Raw genomic sequence first — 16,036 nt, forward strand, 5'->3', positions numbered from 1 at the left:
ATTGAAGTTGAAATGACTTAAACATCCAAGTTTATTGTACTTAAATTCCCCCTGTAAAAAAATAATCTTTGATCACCAAAATTACATATTTAAGCGTTCTTTCCTTGAAAAAAAAAATGAGTCATGCTTTAAAATATCTTGAATGTAACTTGACACCCTTGCCTCATTTAGTACACACGCTTCATGAATATGCTAATTAGCCCCGCCTCCACCCACTGAGGTAAATGGTTTCGCTCATTACAAGATCGGACACATAATTAATATTAGACTTTTGCTTGACTATGTTATCAAACAGCTAATAATGTGTACGCAAACCATGTTCTGGCGTATAGTTCATCATAACATTGTGATCAATAAGTCATGACAACATGTTTTGACATTGCTTTAAGCAACTTTTTTTGTAAGCTACACAAGATTCAACCTCTTTTTGACCTAAGTCAGTTTAAAGTCCCCTTGTAGTCAATAATTGTATCCCTTAAAACTCATCTTTAATCACCAAAATGACATATTTACATTTTTTTGTGAAAAAAAAATGTCTTCATGCCTTAAAATAGCTTGAATGTAACCCGACACCCTTGCCTCATTTAGTATGCGCGATTCTATGAATATGCAAATGAGCCCCGCCTCCACTCACTCACAGCAGTTTAAAAATCCACTCATTGGATATATATATATATATATATATATATATATTATAAACATCTATATTTATATATGCATGAAGACAAAATGACGCAGTATATGATATATACGATTATACAAAATCTTTCCTTTTCATCTGACGTCAATCTCGGCCAACTAGAGTCAGCTATTTATATAGGCACATTCAAATCAAGTTTCTTTCTCATTGAATATCCTGATTCACTCGTCATATTATGAATGCTTCACATCGATGACGTTACAAATCGGTGAATATTACATTATGGTTTAAAATGACCTCATTCACCAACATTAAGGTCATAAATATCTCTCTCCCCTTTATAAAGTTCAGCATAACACAGTAAATGAAGCATGTCTGGTCCGATTATGGAGGTTTAGTGTTGTATTTATGAAAGGACCAGACGAGACCAGCAACATCATGTCAGTAAAACACTAATCCACTGGAAACACAAACAAGGACGGGTAAAGGGAGCATGTCAATCAGTTTAACCCCGCCGTGAATAGAGCCGTGTGTGAGAATTTAACCCCTGTGTGGGGGTGCACTAACTTTCCCATCATGTTGTCTTCATCACCAGCAACCAGACAATCCACAATCCTTTGTTTCAGAGATCCGGTATAAATAATCAAATGAAATCATTCTAAATAATAATTACAAAATTGAGCCTTTCACATTTACAGGTTTCTCAGAAGTCGTCGGGTAAACTTCTATAGCTGTTAATTAGAGACTAGGTTAAAAAATGTTTTTTTTTTTGCTTGTTCCCATTTACTCAAATAGCAAAAGAAATGAATAGTGTTTTCATAACTTTCAAAATAACTTTCACAACAATTGATATTAACTAATTTTTTTTTGTAATTTCATACAAAGTTAATATAAGAGGCTACTAAGTATAGTGTTATGAATGTACATTTAAAAAAAAAAGAAAATATAAAAAACTTTGCAGGATTTACGATTGCAGATGACCATTAAAATGCGTCGTCACAGTCTGCGAAAAAAATGTTTCTATTTTTATTTATTTATATATTTTATTTTTTTATTTATAGAATTATACCATGCTAAAAATATAAAATTAATTGTTCTTTTAAAATAAATTACTCATAATTTATAAAGAAAATGTGAGTGCTTTTTGGCCCATGCAAAAGTTACTATTATAGTTTTTATAAAAAAAATAGTTTTTCTGTTAATAATTTTTCCTGCGTTCAGTTTACTTTTAGTTAACATTTTTGAAATGTTTGTTATGTATTTGTCATTTTTATTTTTTGTGTCTTTTATTAGTATTGTCAAATCGATTAATCACGATTAATCGCATCCAACATAAAAGTTTAAATATATATATATATATATATATATATATATTATATAAATATATATAAATATATATGCACACACACAATTAATCATCAAATCGATTAATCATGATTATAAACAAACTATAAACAAACTTTTAAGTTAGAAGTGATTAATCAATTTGATAGCTTTAGTTGATATAGTTCTTATTAATGCATCAGTTGTAGGCTAGTTATTTAATGCATGAAAAAAAATTATAGAAATATTGCACTGTGATCTATTCCTGAAAACAAAAGTTTGGCCTATTTTATTTGATTAACGTATAAATATCTGCAACAACAAAATTTTTTGTTGTTGTTTTGGGGCGAATATAAGGTGTGCTTCACATTTCACATCTGACACACTGATAGCAAAGCTAAATGATGTGCTGGCCAAAGCAAACACTCTTCACGAACAACATCGCTGCTTTTGCACGGCTTGATCTCGAGCTCAGTGAGGATGAGTGTTGATGTTTACAGTCACACACGCACACACACACTCACCTGAGCTCGGCGGTCCGCGGGCCCGTGAATGCGCAGGCCTGAATGCAGGGCCAGCTGTGTCTGGCATCGAGTGCATTCATCTCAGGGTTTGGAGAGCATCGAGCAGGATTAGCTAACTGAAAGCATCCGCCAAAACCAACGAAACCATGGCAACCGGAACCTCGCACAAACACGTTCGAGACGAGAGATGCGCTGAACGCTAGAACAGATAAGAGTCAAAACACACATGATGATGATGATGATGATGATGATGATGATGAGAAAGTAGTTGTAGGGCCTATATGGCGCTTTGGGATGAGAACCCGTTGGATATTTTGAGACGGACAGTGGAAGCTGTTCAGGAATATGCCCAATTAAAGGGGCTTTATGTAACAATTAGGCTATTATGTATTAATCGCTGTTTAATTGCCACCATGTGATCAAGTTGTGACGAAACTCAACATTCCCCGACTTTATGAAAGCCGTTAGAGGAGGACTCGGGCGTTTTTGCCGGGAAAATCAAAAGGATGTGACGATTAGCCTACACGCGATCCTGAAAACATCCCGTTCTGATACATCATTGCCTATACGTTCAGGTTAATGCCGAAAGAGCCATTCTGTAATGTCAATGTGTCACGAGTTAAATTTTAACTCTGAAAAAGTGTTAAAAATTCAACTCCAAGAGCAGAGTTATTTTAACTCTATTAACTCAATTTTAAGTTATTTTAACTATTTGAAGGTCACGCATGTACACTCAGATTGAGTTGATTTTAACTAACAGGGAGTTTATTCCAAAAAACAGAATTTCCTGTGTAAGTTAAATTTCAGGAGTAAAGCAGCAGGCAGGGGCGGCCTTTTCAATTGAAACAGGCCCCGCCCTCCAAGCAAAATCCCGTTCATTTTCTCCGTAGGAAACTGATTTTCGGCCATAATGTCTAAACCATTTGAGATAGAGGTTGTGAAATGAGGGTTTCTGCTCCTAAAATCCACAAGGTATGAAATCAACCTTGTTATTTGCGATCTTCTGGAGAAATTCTATACTAGTACCCACAATTCTAAGCAAAACACTGACGTCTCTGATTGGTCGAACTCGCGGTTACCATGGCGACAATTACCACCCCGCAAACGGTTAAAGCGATCTGAAGTATAATATTTGTTGTTTGTTTATGTATTTTTTTCCGTTAGATTAAAACGTTAGTTTACATTTTGTTGTGGCACTGAAAAACGAAAGATATCGGACAACAAAAGAAAAGCTTCAGTCTACCAAAAGTGAAGTTACTCCAAAGGTTGGATCATTTCAATGTTGAGCTGAAAGTGCACACACCGTTGATGCAAACCAACAGGAATCCTAGCTTTTTATGCACTATTATGTTTATGTTTTATGTGCGGCCCCATATCAGTTATTGAAACGGGCCCCAGATGCTTAAGACCGCCACTGAAAGCATTATTCAGCTCAAGTTTTGTTCTCATTCAAATCGATACGATTGCATAATATCAATGTAATTCTTAACGTGGAGAAGTCATATTGCTCAAAGGAAGATGATTGACAGGTGCACCTGAGAGTGCGAAGTCATCTCACAGTTTGGGCTTTCCACCCTGAAACCCTCAAGCAGACTTACAGCGAACAGGAAAACAGCGCTCATGTGACCCAGATGCTTCACTCGCTCTAATATATCATATAATCGCATATATGGTGTTGAATATGAGTAGACGTGCAGTGAGATTGGTCAGGTGTGTGTGTTGATCAGGGCCGACAGTGTTAATGTTGTGGGACGATCGTGCACCTGTGTCGAGCGGATCTGGCGTTTGATGATCGCTGGCTGTCGCGTCTCTGGGCTTGTGGTTTATGTTTCTCAAGAAAAACCAACCAGAGCCGAGGGGGACAGCAGCGTCTAACACACACACACACACACTGCATAACACACACACATGCATCGAGACCACCGCGCAAACTACTTCAAAGGGGCTTTTTCTTACTCTAGTTCACACACTTGTACTACATCCTCTGACACTTGCAGATTTTCTCAAGACGTCTCATGCATCCTCGACACGCAAGATCTGAGGGATTTAAAGGTACAAATGAAAAGGGTTTTGCATTTCCTGAAGAACTTGAGTGAGTGAGAGAGTGTGTGTGTGTGTGTGTGTGTGAGTGAGTGAGTGAGTGAGTGTGTGTGTGTTAGTGTGTAAGAGAGAGAGTGAGTGAGTAAGTGAGTCACTGAGTGTGAGTGTGTGAGTGAGAGACTGAGTGTGAGTGAGTGTGTGTGTGAGAGAGTGAGTAAGTGTGTGTGTGAGTGTGTGTGAGTGTGTGTGAGTGAGTGAGTGTGTTGAGAGAGAGAGTGAGTAAGTGTGTGTGAGTGAATGAGTGAGTGTGTGTGTGTGTGTGAGTGAGTAAGTGTGTGTGTGTGTGTGTAAGTGAGTGAGTGAGTGAGTGAGAGAGTGAGTAAGTGTGTGTGTGTGTGTGAGTGAGTGAGTGAGTGTGTGTGTGTTAGTGTGTAAGAGAGAGAGTGAGTGAGTAAGTGAGTCACTGAGTGTGAGTGTGTGAGTGAGAGACTGAGTGTGAGTGAGTGTGTGTGTGAGAGAGTGAGTAAGTGTGTGTGTGAGTGAGTAAGTTTGTGTGAGTGAGTGTGTGTGTGTGTGAGTAAGTTTGAGTGAGTGAGTGTGTGTGTGTGTGTGTGTGAGAGAGAGAATAAGTGTGTGTGAGAGAGTAAGTGTGTGTGTGTGTGTGTGTGTGTGTGAGTGAGTGTGTGTGTGTGAGTGAGTGAGTGTGTTGAGAGAGAGAGTGAGTAAGTGTGTGTGAGTGAATGAGTGAGTGTGTGTGTGAGTGTGTGAGTAAGTTTGTGTGAGTGAGTGAGTAAGTGTGTGTGTGTGTGTGTGTGTGTGTGTGTGTAAGTGAGTGAGTGAGTGTGTTGAGAGAGTGAGTAAGTGTGTGTGAGTGAATGAGTGAGTGTGTGAGAGAGAGTAAGTGTGTGTGAGAGAGTAAGTGTGTGTGTGTGTGTGTGTGTGTGTGTGTGAGTGAGTGAGTAAGTTTGTGTGAGTGAGTGTGTGTGTGAGTGAGTGTGTGTGTGTGTGGCGCTTGTCTGTGCAAAACTCCCAGCTAACAATAAATTAATGCTGCATCCAAAATAAAAGTTTGTGTGTACATAATATGTGTGTACTTTTTCCGTAATTTATACGTGTGTGTGTGTGTGTGTATTTATATACAAAATAATTATACACAGTGTGTGAATAATCGTTGCCCATCACTGCAAAAAATACATTCCCATTGAGTTATTTTCTATAAAATATAATAAAAAAAACTTTGAGGGAACATTCCATTTTATCTTTCTGCAAACATTATGGGAATGTTACATTTGAATGGTCTCGGAACATTCCGAAACTAGTAGCATTTAAAAAAAAAAGTTACATTCTGGAGAACGTCATTAAAGAATGAACATTCTATGCTCGGACTTCAATAGAATGTTCATTCAACAACTTCAAACGAACATTCTATTACGGCTACTGGAAGAACGTTTGTTCATAACTTTGAGAGAACCTTGCCAGAACGTTTCCTGTTATCTGGACTGGTTTCTAAAGGGGGTTTACAGGTCCTGCACCCTCACATCTCAGTGATCTTCTTCTCTACACATCATCAACAACACACACGATTTGAGCACGCTTTAACAGCATCTCAACTGCTCTCTCTCTCAGGGCAGTTGTCGCTGTCTCTCAGGCATCGGTTTTCATCCGTCCCGTAAGCCGGGGTTCCCTTGACGAGTGTTATTGGGGAGAGCCGGTGTGTGAGAACGCCCACGCATAGGTTACAGTACACACACACACACACACACACACGCTTCCTGAGAAACACACGCTGCTACTGTGCACCATTGCGGTCGCGGCGGCGCTGATGAGGAAAGGAAGTGACGTGTGTATCAAAGCAGAGAGGTTTATCATCTCGAGAACTACGATGGCAGCGTTTACTATTGAATAAATTCAGGAACACACACTACACGGCGTTTGACCAGATGGTTCGCTACTCAGCTTCAGATTTTTTAATTCCATCCGGTCGGAACATCAACTGATTTGAGTCCATTTTATAACGCATTGTTTACATTTGTCACGCATATCCGCGCGCGAGTTTGTTGCGTTTGGATTCTTCGGAACGACTTGAAAGTCTGGTAGTGTGTGATCCGCAGCCGTTCAGTGAATGATGCTGTGTAACATTTATAACTCGACACATAAATGATGCTTACGGTTTTAAAATCTGTCCAGAATCGTGTATTCACAGCCTTAAAGCAACTTCTCAGTGGTTATCTAACTAATATTGCTCAATAACCACTCATACTTCATAAACAAATGATGCCAGACATATCTGTCATCATCACTGATGCTCGTAAAGCATGACTCACAATCTTTCATAAACACCCTCTTATGGTCAGGAGTGAGTTTTGGTGTCTACTGTTCAATTCAATTCAAATTTATTTGTATAGTGCTTTTCACAATACACGGTAACACTTTACAATAAGGTTCGTTAGTTAACATTAGTTAACTGCATTAGTTAATATGAACTAATAATGAATAGCACTTATACAGCATTTTTTAATCTTTGTTAATGTTATTTTCAACATTTACTAATACTTGATTAAAATCTTGAACTAACATGAACAAACAATGAACAGCGGTATTTTCATGAACTAACATTAACAAAGATGAACAAATGCCGTAACAAATATATTGCTCATGGTTAGTGCATGTTAGTAAATACATTAACTAATGTTAACTAATGAACCTTATTGTAAAGTGTTACCCAATACACATACAATACATACACCTACTGCCTGTGAGTAAAAACATTCATAAAACCATATTTATTACACATTTGATAGTGGACATAATAATATGGCACACTAATATTAAAAATATAGGTACTTTCCTGTTATCCGGACCCCATCATATACCATTTAGGAACTATAGTCATCCCTGATTGGTCTTAACCCCAGTAACGGGTAGGTTTAGGGGCGGGGTTAGGGGTAGGCCATCGTGGGGTCCGGATAACAGGACATAATAAAATAAATACAAATTAGCATGACTTGTAATGGATTTACTTTATTGACATATTTATATAGTTTTTTTAATGAATAAAATGTCTTCACGCCTGAAAATATCTTGAATGTAACTCGACACTCTCGCCACATGCGCGTCTATGAATATGCAAATGAGCCCTGCCTCCACTCGCTCACAACAGGTCAGAGATCCACTCATTGATGATCACATGTAGACTTAAAAAATATATATAATAAAAGAAAAAATTTAGCATGAATTGAAATGGACTTTAACAAAGATGTAAAATAGAGTGCCGAAGTTACGACGTCACTCTGTAGGCCAAAACGCGGAAGTGAGCATTTTAGCATTACGGTTCCCTCGCTCTAAAGCCTATGGGATTTTTGAATGGGTTTTTGCTAAATCGCCTGAAATAAGGTCTGTGGTGAATAAAACCTCTAAATATTTTCACGTTTTGATCTATGACACAGAACACACAGTTATAATCTGCTTGTGGTTTTTTAAACTTTATTGTGTCTGATTGTGTTTTTTTTAAATCTTTATATAGGCTTCAAAATGTATACATTTTGAATTAAAGGGTTAGTTCACCCAAAAATGAAAATTCTGTCAGTATTTACTCACCCTCATGTTGTTCAACCCCGTAAGACCTTCGTTCATCTTCGAAACCCAAATTAAGATATTTAAGATATTTAAGATCGCTCCTGCATACAGTCCATAGGCTTCTTGAGGGACTGGCTCTTGCTGTCCCCGAAAAGTCATTAAAGACATCGTTAAAATAGTCCAAGTGACTACAGTGGCTCAATCTTAACTTTATCAAACGACGAGAACACTTTTGTGCGCAAAAAAAACAACAAAAATAACGTCTTTATTTCAACTATTCACTTCCTTCTCCATGGGCCTGTAGTCAGTTAACGTAGTGTGATTGCGTAGAGCTACGTCACACGTAGGCTCACTATTGGCCGACGCTGGTCATGTGTGTGATGCGTGTGACGTACAACAACAGAAGCTTACACTATTAAACTAGTAACCTGACTCGCGCAGAGGGAGAAATAAACCAATAGTTGAAATAAAGTCGTTATTTTTGTTGTTTTTTGCGCACAAAAAGTGTTCTCGTCGTTTGATAAACTTAAGATTGAGCCCTGTAGTCACTTGGACTATTTTAACGATGTCTTTAATGACTTTTCCCTCAAGAAGAGGAGTGATCTTAATATCTTAAATATCTTAATTTGTGTTCCGAAGATGAACGAAGGTCTTACGGGGTTGAACAACATGAGGGTGAGTAAATACTGACAGAATTTTCATTTTTGGGTGAACTAACCCTTTAACTTGTAAAGATTATCTTGCTAGACAAAACGTGTAAGGGTCACAACCCTTTGTTAAACACAGATTTTATTTTTTGCGATTTTCCAAAAATCTATGGGGAAAATGCATTGCTTTTCGACCGAGGGAACCCATGCGCCACTAGCTTCCGGGTTGTCCTACAAAGTGACGTCATCACTTCGGCACTCTATGGCGGCATTAAAATAGTAAATATTTTGCCATAGAAGAGCTAAACTTGTCCATCTTTCTACTTTTTTTGCGTTTTTTGACTATTATTTGAAACTTTAAATAATTATCACAAAACATAAATCATGAAAAAATAAAGCAAATAAAAGGTTTACATTTTTCCCCATTTACCCGCCCTGATCCAGCCCACATCCAATCAATCCACTTGTTCACAAGGTCAGAAAACTGGAGATTCAACTAAAAAATATTATTAATTTCCACTGAAACCCAATTAAAAACATCCAGGCAGAATTTAGAGGTAAAATTCTCAGTGAAGTGCTCAGTAGTTCCAGAAAAGGAAGGTTCCGTCTTACTCTAACCCAAATTTGGGTCAAATATGGACAAACCCAGCCATTGGGTTACATGTTTAAATTTAATTTTTAACCAAACATTTGGGTTTGTCCACGTTTGAAATTGGGTTAAAACAACCCATGCAGCATTTTTTTTAGTGTAATATCTTCCTCTACTGGATAGCCTATATCCTAAAGAGAGAGAGAGAGAGAGAAGAGAGAGAGAGAGAGAGAGAGAGAGAGAGAGAGAGAGAGAGAGAGAGAGAGAGAGAGAGAGAGAGAGAGACGTCCTGCATCTATATCATGAATTGTTTACATGAATCCTCCATGCGAGTAAAAGAATGCGCGCGCACGAGAGACAGATGAGAAGCGGTCGTCAGGGGAGCTCTATCTCCACATCTCTGTCTGCGCGTGCACGTGTGATGTCACGGCTTGCCAAAATGGTAATATGACATCGTTTGGGTTTTGCAACACATATGCTGCAGTTTCAGGGTTTGCCAAGACACCGAAAGCCACTCGCTGAGGGTCAGGTGGCCTGGAAAACACACACACACACACACACACACAAACACACACACAAATAAGGCCTCGTGGGAACATCATTTATCATGTTTTATTAAGTAGCCTAGTCTAGCCTAATGCATCTAAGCTAGGCCTACTTAATAAATAATTAATTCTGAAGGTGATCAAACCGTTTGACATACAAACTCAATTCACGCATTGTCATGATTTTAGATTAAAAAAACATCGAGAGCTGAGAACGAAAATGACGTCATTATAATATTTGCATGAGGAATCCATCAATTTTCATCGTGTTTCTAAATGTCACACTGTTTTCCGTTGTCTTGCATGCGGTGTTTACTTCAGGAAATGCAGGTTTAGTTTTGATGATGATTTCAGTTGGTCATCAACCAAAGACAAAGTCCCGAATTTATCGGCGAGGTTCTGAATTCACACTGTCTCTCATATGTGTCTCTCCTCATTCTTTTCTCATCAACCCTTCCCCCCGTTCTTGCAGATTAGAATTCATTAGCAATCAAAGAGCCTCTGTGGAACTCCTGCTCTTAATTACCCACTCATTTGCATTTTTGCATATTAATGACTGCAGAGTTTGCTGTCTGACTGCGGCAGTGAGCGAGGGTTTAAAGTCACCCTGTCTTTTTATTCTCGCATGATGAACACACACGCACGCACACACACACACACACACACACACACACACACACACACACACACACACACACACACACACACACACACACACACACACTGTGAAACCCAGACGCGATGCATCACGACTCTGTACACATGGACCACTAGTAGAATCACAGAGCGGGTCAAAACCTTCATGCTGAAAAAACTAGTAAATGTTATGAATTTATGAAAAAAAAATTTTTTTTCCTCAGTCTTGTTTTCCAGTACAAACATCTAAGCATTCTATACATTTACGGGTACAAGATGATTGTATTTTTGATTCAGATTTTTGAAACATTTATAAATTAAGTGACTTTATGTTTGTAAAATTCAGAATCCCTTACTTCTAACTTACTGTTCGTGCACACGTTACTTACAAGAGACTGAACGTGATTAAAAGTCCCGATTCATGATCATGTGACAGATGAGGTCATTAAAATGACAGGTTGATTATACTGCATTTGAGAGAATTAATCCGTTTCTGTAGGCCTACATGACACATTGACATTACAGTATAGCATGGCTTTTTTCTTTCATTTCATGTGTCATAGAATAGAAGCGCGATTCTCAGCGGCGCGCGTAAACGTCACATCCGTTTGATTTTCCCGGCAAAAACGCCCCGATTTCTTCACATAAAAATCAGTCTACAGGCTTTCATAGACGAGCTATGAAGTCGGGGACCGTCTCGTTTTTTAAGTTGAGTTACAAACTGTTCACACATTGGCAATAAAAGAAATTAGTAGCCCTTTAAAAATATCAGTGCGGTAAAAAAAAAAACCAAAAGCAAGTGAAAACCAAATAATTTTTCTTAACTTTATGCACAAACTCACTTAATCTGGATCAGAAAACAAACAAGTTATTTTGTTTCTCAAATAAATGTATCTTGATTTAAGAATGATTAGATGATGATGATGATAAGACAAATATGGAGGAAGAACATATTTTTTTTTTTGCAGTGTTTCATGAGCATTAATAATGATGAGAGGGTTACTGATCATCACAATCATATATTGTATTATAAAACATTTGTTTAGAAGCTACTGTGCATTGTGACCAACTATAAATCTTAGTTTACATATCATCACTAGATCAGATAGTGGTAGAAAACCAATCATTTTTGATTGATAAAATAACATTCCAGTGAATAAAGGCTGTCTATATTCACTTTTTTTGTTGTTGCTTAAATCAAATATTCTAATAACAGTGAGAATTATGTAAAAACAAATTGTACCAAACAATTAAAAATGGTAAAAGAAACCCTAAATAATTCCACATGCATGCATGTCAATAACCCAGATACCTTAAAAGTGTCAGTTTATGAAAGACTAGAGTCAAACAATCGACCATTATTGATGCTCAACACGTGTTCAGGGTGTTTACAAAGAATTTTGTTCAAAAATATTGTTTAAAAAAGGAGATGAAGGAACATCTAAATAAATAAGCATGTTATTATTTTGAGATATTTAGTGCAACATCACAAAAACCTGTTTAGTTTATTAATTAGTCCTCAGACACTGAGAACTGTGATCAAGTGTGTTGAATATCTCTACTGCCCCCTGGTGGCCGGGACGAGCTGTTGCATCAGTCGCATGAGTGTATGGCACTATCAACACTCTTTCCTTTAACAGCTTATGCTTATGAATCTGTTCACTCTGAACCATTCTACACCTCCTCTGAGGGACATTCATAAAAACAATTATTAGACTTAGTGCATTTATGAAACCTGTTTACGCCACAGAATAAAACATTTTTTTAAGATAATTGTGACTTTTTATCTCACAATTGAGATATAAAGCCAGAATTGCGAGATAACACAAGAACTGCATGATAAAGCCAGAATTGCAAGATAAAGCCAGAATTGCGAGATAACACAAGAACTGCATGATAAAGCCAGAATTGCAAGATAAAGCCAGAATTGCGAGATATAAAGCCAGAATTGCGATATAAAGCCAGAATTGCGACATAAAGCCAGAATTGCGAGATATAAAGCCAGAATTGCGAGATAACACAAGAACTGCATGATAAAGCCAGAATTGCAAGATAAAGCCAGAATTGCGAGATATAAAGCCAGAATTGCGATATAAAGCCAGAATTGTGATATAAAGCCAGAATTGCGAGATATAAAGCCAGAATTGCGATATAAAGCCAGAATTGCGAGATAAAGCCAGAATTGTGATATAAAGCCAGAATTGCGAGATATAAAGCCAGAATTGCAAGATATAAAGCCAGAATTGCGATATAAAGCCAGAATTGCGAGATAAAGCCAGAATTGCGAGATATAAAGCCAGAATTGCGAGATATAAAGCCAGAATTGCGAGATATAAAGCCAGAATTGCGAGATAAAGCCACAATTGCGAGATATAAAGCCAGAATTGCGAGATAAAGCCAGAATTGCGATATAAAGCCAGAATTGCGAGATAAAGCCAGAATTGCGAGATATAAAGTCAGAATTGCGAGATAAAGCCAGAATTGCAAGATAAAGCCAGAATTGTGATATATAAAGTCAGAATTGCGAGATATAAAGCCAGAATTGTGATATAAAGCCAGAATTGCGAGATAAAGCGATAAAGCCAGAATTGCAAGATAAAGCCAGAATTGTGATATATAAAGTCAGAATTGCGATATAAAGCCAGAATTGCAAGATAAAGCCAGAATTGTGATATATAAAGTCAGAATTGTGATATAAAGCCAGAATTGTGATATAAAGCCAGAATTGCGAGATAAAGCCAGAATTGCGATATAAAGCCAGAATTGCGAGATAAAGCCAGAATTGCGAGATAAAGCCAGAATTGCGAGATAAAGCCAGAATTGCGAGATAAAGCCAGAATTGCGAGATATAAAGTCAGAATTGCGAGATATAAAGTCAGAATTGCGAGATAAAGCCAGAATTGCAAGATAAAGCCAGAATTGTGATATATAAAGTCAGAATTGCGAGATATAAAGCCAGAATTGTGATATAAAGCCAGAATTGTGATATATAAAGTCAGAATTGCGAGATATAAAGCCAGAATTGTGATATAAAGTCAGAATTGCGAGATAAAGCCAGAATTGCAAGATAAAGCCAGAATTGTGATATATAAAGTCAGAATTGCGAGATATAAAGCCAGAATTGTGATATAAAGCCAGAATTGCGAGATAAAGCCAGAATTGCAAGATAAAGCCAGAATTGTGATATATAAAGTCAGAATTGCGAGATATAAAGCCAGAATTGTGATATAAAGCCAGAATTGCGAGATATAAAGTCAGAATTGTGATATAAAGCCAGAATTGTGATATAAAGCCAGAATTGCAAGATAAAGCCAGAATTGTGATATATAAAGTCAGAATTGCGAGATATAAAGCCAGAATTGTGATATAAAGCCAGAATTGCGAGATAAAGCCAGAATTGCAAGATAAAGCCAGAATTGTGATATATAAAGTCAGAATTGCGAGATATAAAGCCAGAATTGTGATATAAAGCCAGAATTGCAAGATAAAGCCAGAATTGTGATATATAAAGTCAGAATTGCGAGATATAAAGCCAGAATTGTGATATAAAGCCAGAATTGTGATATAAAGCCAGAATTGCGAGATAAAGCCAGAATTGCGAGATAAAGCCAGAATTGTGAGATATAAAGCCAGAATTGCGAGATATAAAGTCAGAATTGCGAGATAAAGCCAGAATTGCGAGATATAAAGCCAGAATTGCGAGATAAAGCCAGAATTGTGAGATATAAAGCCAGAATTGCGAGATAAAGCCAGAATTGCGAGATAAAGCCAGAATTGCGAGATAAAGCCAGAATTGCGAGATATAAAGTCAGAATTGCGAGATATAAAGTCAGAATTGCGAGATAAAGCCAGAATTGCAAGATAAAGCCAGAATTGTGATATATAAAGTCAGAATTGCGAGATATAAAGCCAGAATTGTGATATAAAGCCAGAATTGTGATATATAAAGTCAGAATTGCGAGATATAAAGCCAGAATTGTGATATAAAGTCAGAATTGCGAGATAAAGCCAGAATTGCAAGATAAAGCCAGAATTGTGATATATAAAGTCAGAATTGCGAGATATAAAGCCAGAATTGTGATATAAAGCCAGAATTGCGAGATAAAGCCAGAATTGCAAGATAAAGCCAGAATTGTGATATATAAAGTCAGAATTGCGAGATATAAAGCCAGAATTGTGATATAAAGCCAGAATTGCGAGATATAAAGTCAGAATTGTGATATAAAGCCAGAATTGTGATATAAAGCCAGAATTGCAAGATAAAGCCAGAATTGTGATATATAAAGTCAGAATTGCGAGATATAAAGCCAGAATTGTGATATAAAGCCAGAATTGCGAGATAAAGCCAGAATTGTGATATAAAGCCAGAATTGCAAGATAAAGCCAGAATTGTGATATATAAAGTCAGAATTGCGAGATATAAAGCCAGAATTGTGATATAAAGCCAGAATTGTGATATAAAGCCAGAATTGCGAGATAAAGCCAGAATTGCGAGATAAAGCCAGAATTGTGAGATATAAAGCCAGAATTGCGAGATATAAAGTCAGAATTGCGAGATAAAGCCAGAATTGCGAGATATAAAGCCAGAATTGCGAGATAAAGCCAGAATTGTGAGATATAAAGCCAGAATTGCGAGATATAAAGTCAGAATTGCGAGATAAAGCCAGAATTGTGAGATATAAAGCCAGAATTGCGAGATATAAAGTCAGAATTGCAAGATAAAGCCAGAATTGTGATATAAAGCCAGAATTGCGAGATATAAAGCCAGAATTGTGAGATATAAAGCCAGAATTGCGAGATATAAAGTCAGAATTGCAAGATAAAGCCAGAATTGTGATATAAAGCCAGAATTGCGAGATATAAAGCCAGAATTGTGATATAAAGCCAGAATTGCGAGATATAAAGCCAGAATTGCAAGATAAAGCCAGAATTGTGATATAAAGCCAGAATTGCGAGATATAAAGCCAGAATTGCGAGATATAAAGCCAGAATTGCGAGATATAAAGCCAGAATTGCGAGATATAAAGCCAGAATTGCGAGATATAAAGCCAGAATTGTGATATAAAGCCAGAATTGCGAGATATAAAGCCAGAATTGCGAGATATAAAGCCAGAATTGCGAGATATAAAGCCAGAATTGCGTGATATAAAGCCAGAATTGTGAGATATAAAGTCAGAATAGCAAAATATAAAGCCAGAATTGTGAGATATAAAGAATTGTGAGATATAAAGCCAGAATTGAGAGAAATAAACTCGCAATTGCAAGTTATAAACTCCAATTCCAATGAAAAAAAAAAAAGACTGACTTTTTTCCTGGCTCATTTCCCATCACCACCGACACCCACAAATTCTGACTTCATAACATGCAATTCTGAGATAAAAAGTCAGAATTGTGAGATTAAAAATTGCAATTACGGTGTTATTTTTTATTCTGTGGCAGAAACAAGCTTCCATAGTATTACAATTGCACTTCTAAAACTGAAAAACCCCAGACTTGCACAGAAGCAGAAGTTTGTG

This window comes from Pimephales promelas, chromosome 5 (genome assembly GCF_988280905.1).
Source record: "Pimephales promelas chromosome 5, fPimPro1.hap1.1, whole genome shotgun sequence".
NCBI classification, from domain to species: Eukaryota; Metazoa; Chordata; class Actinopteri; order Cypriniformes; family Leuciscidae; genus Pimephales; species Pimephales promelas.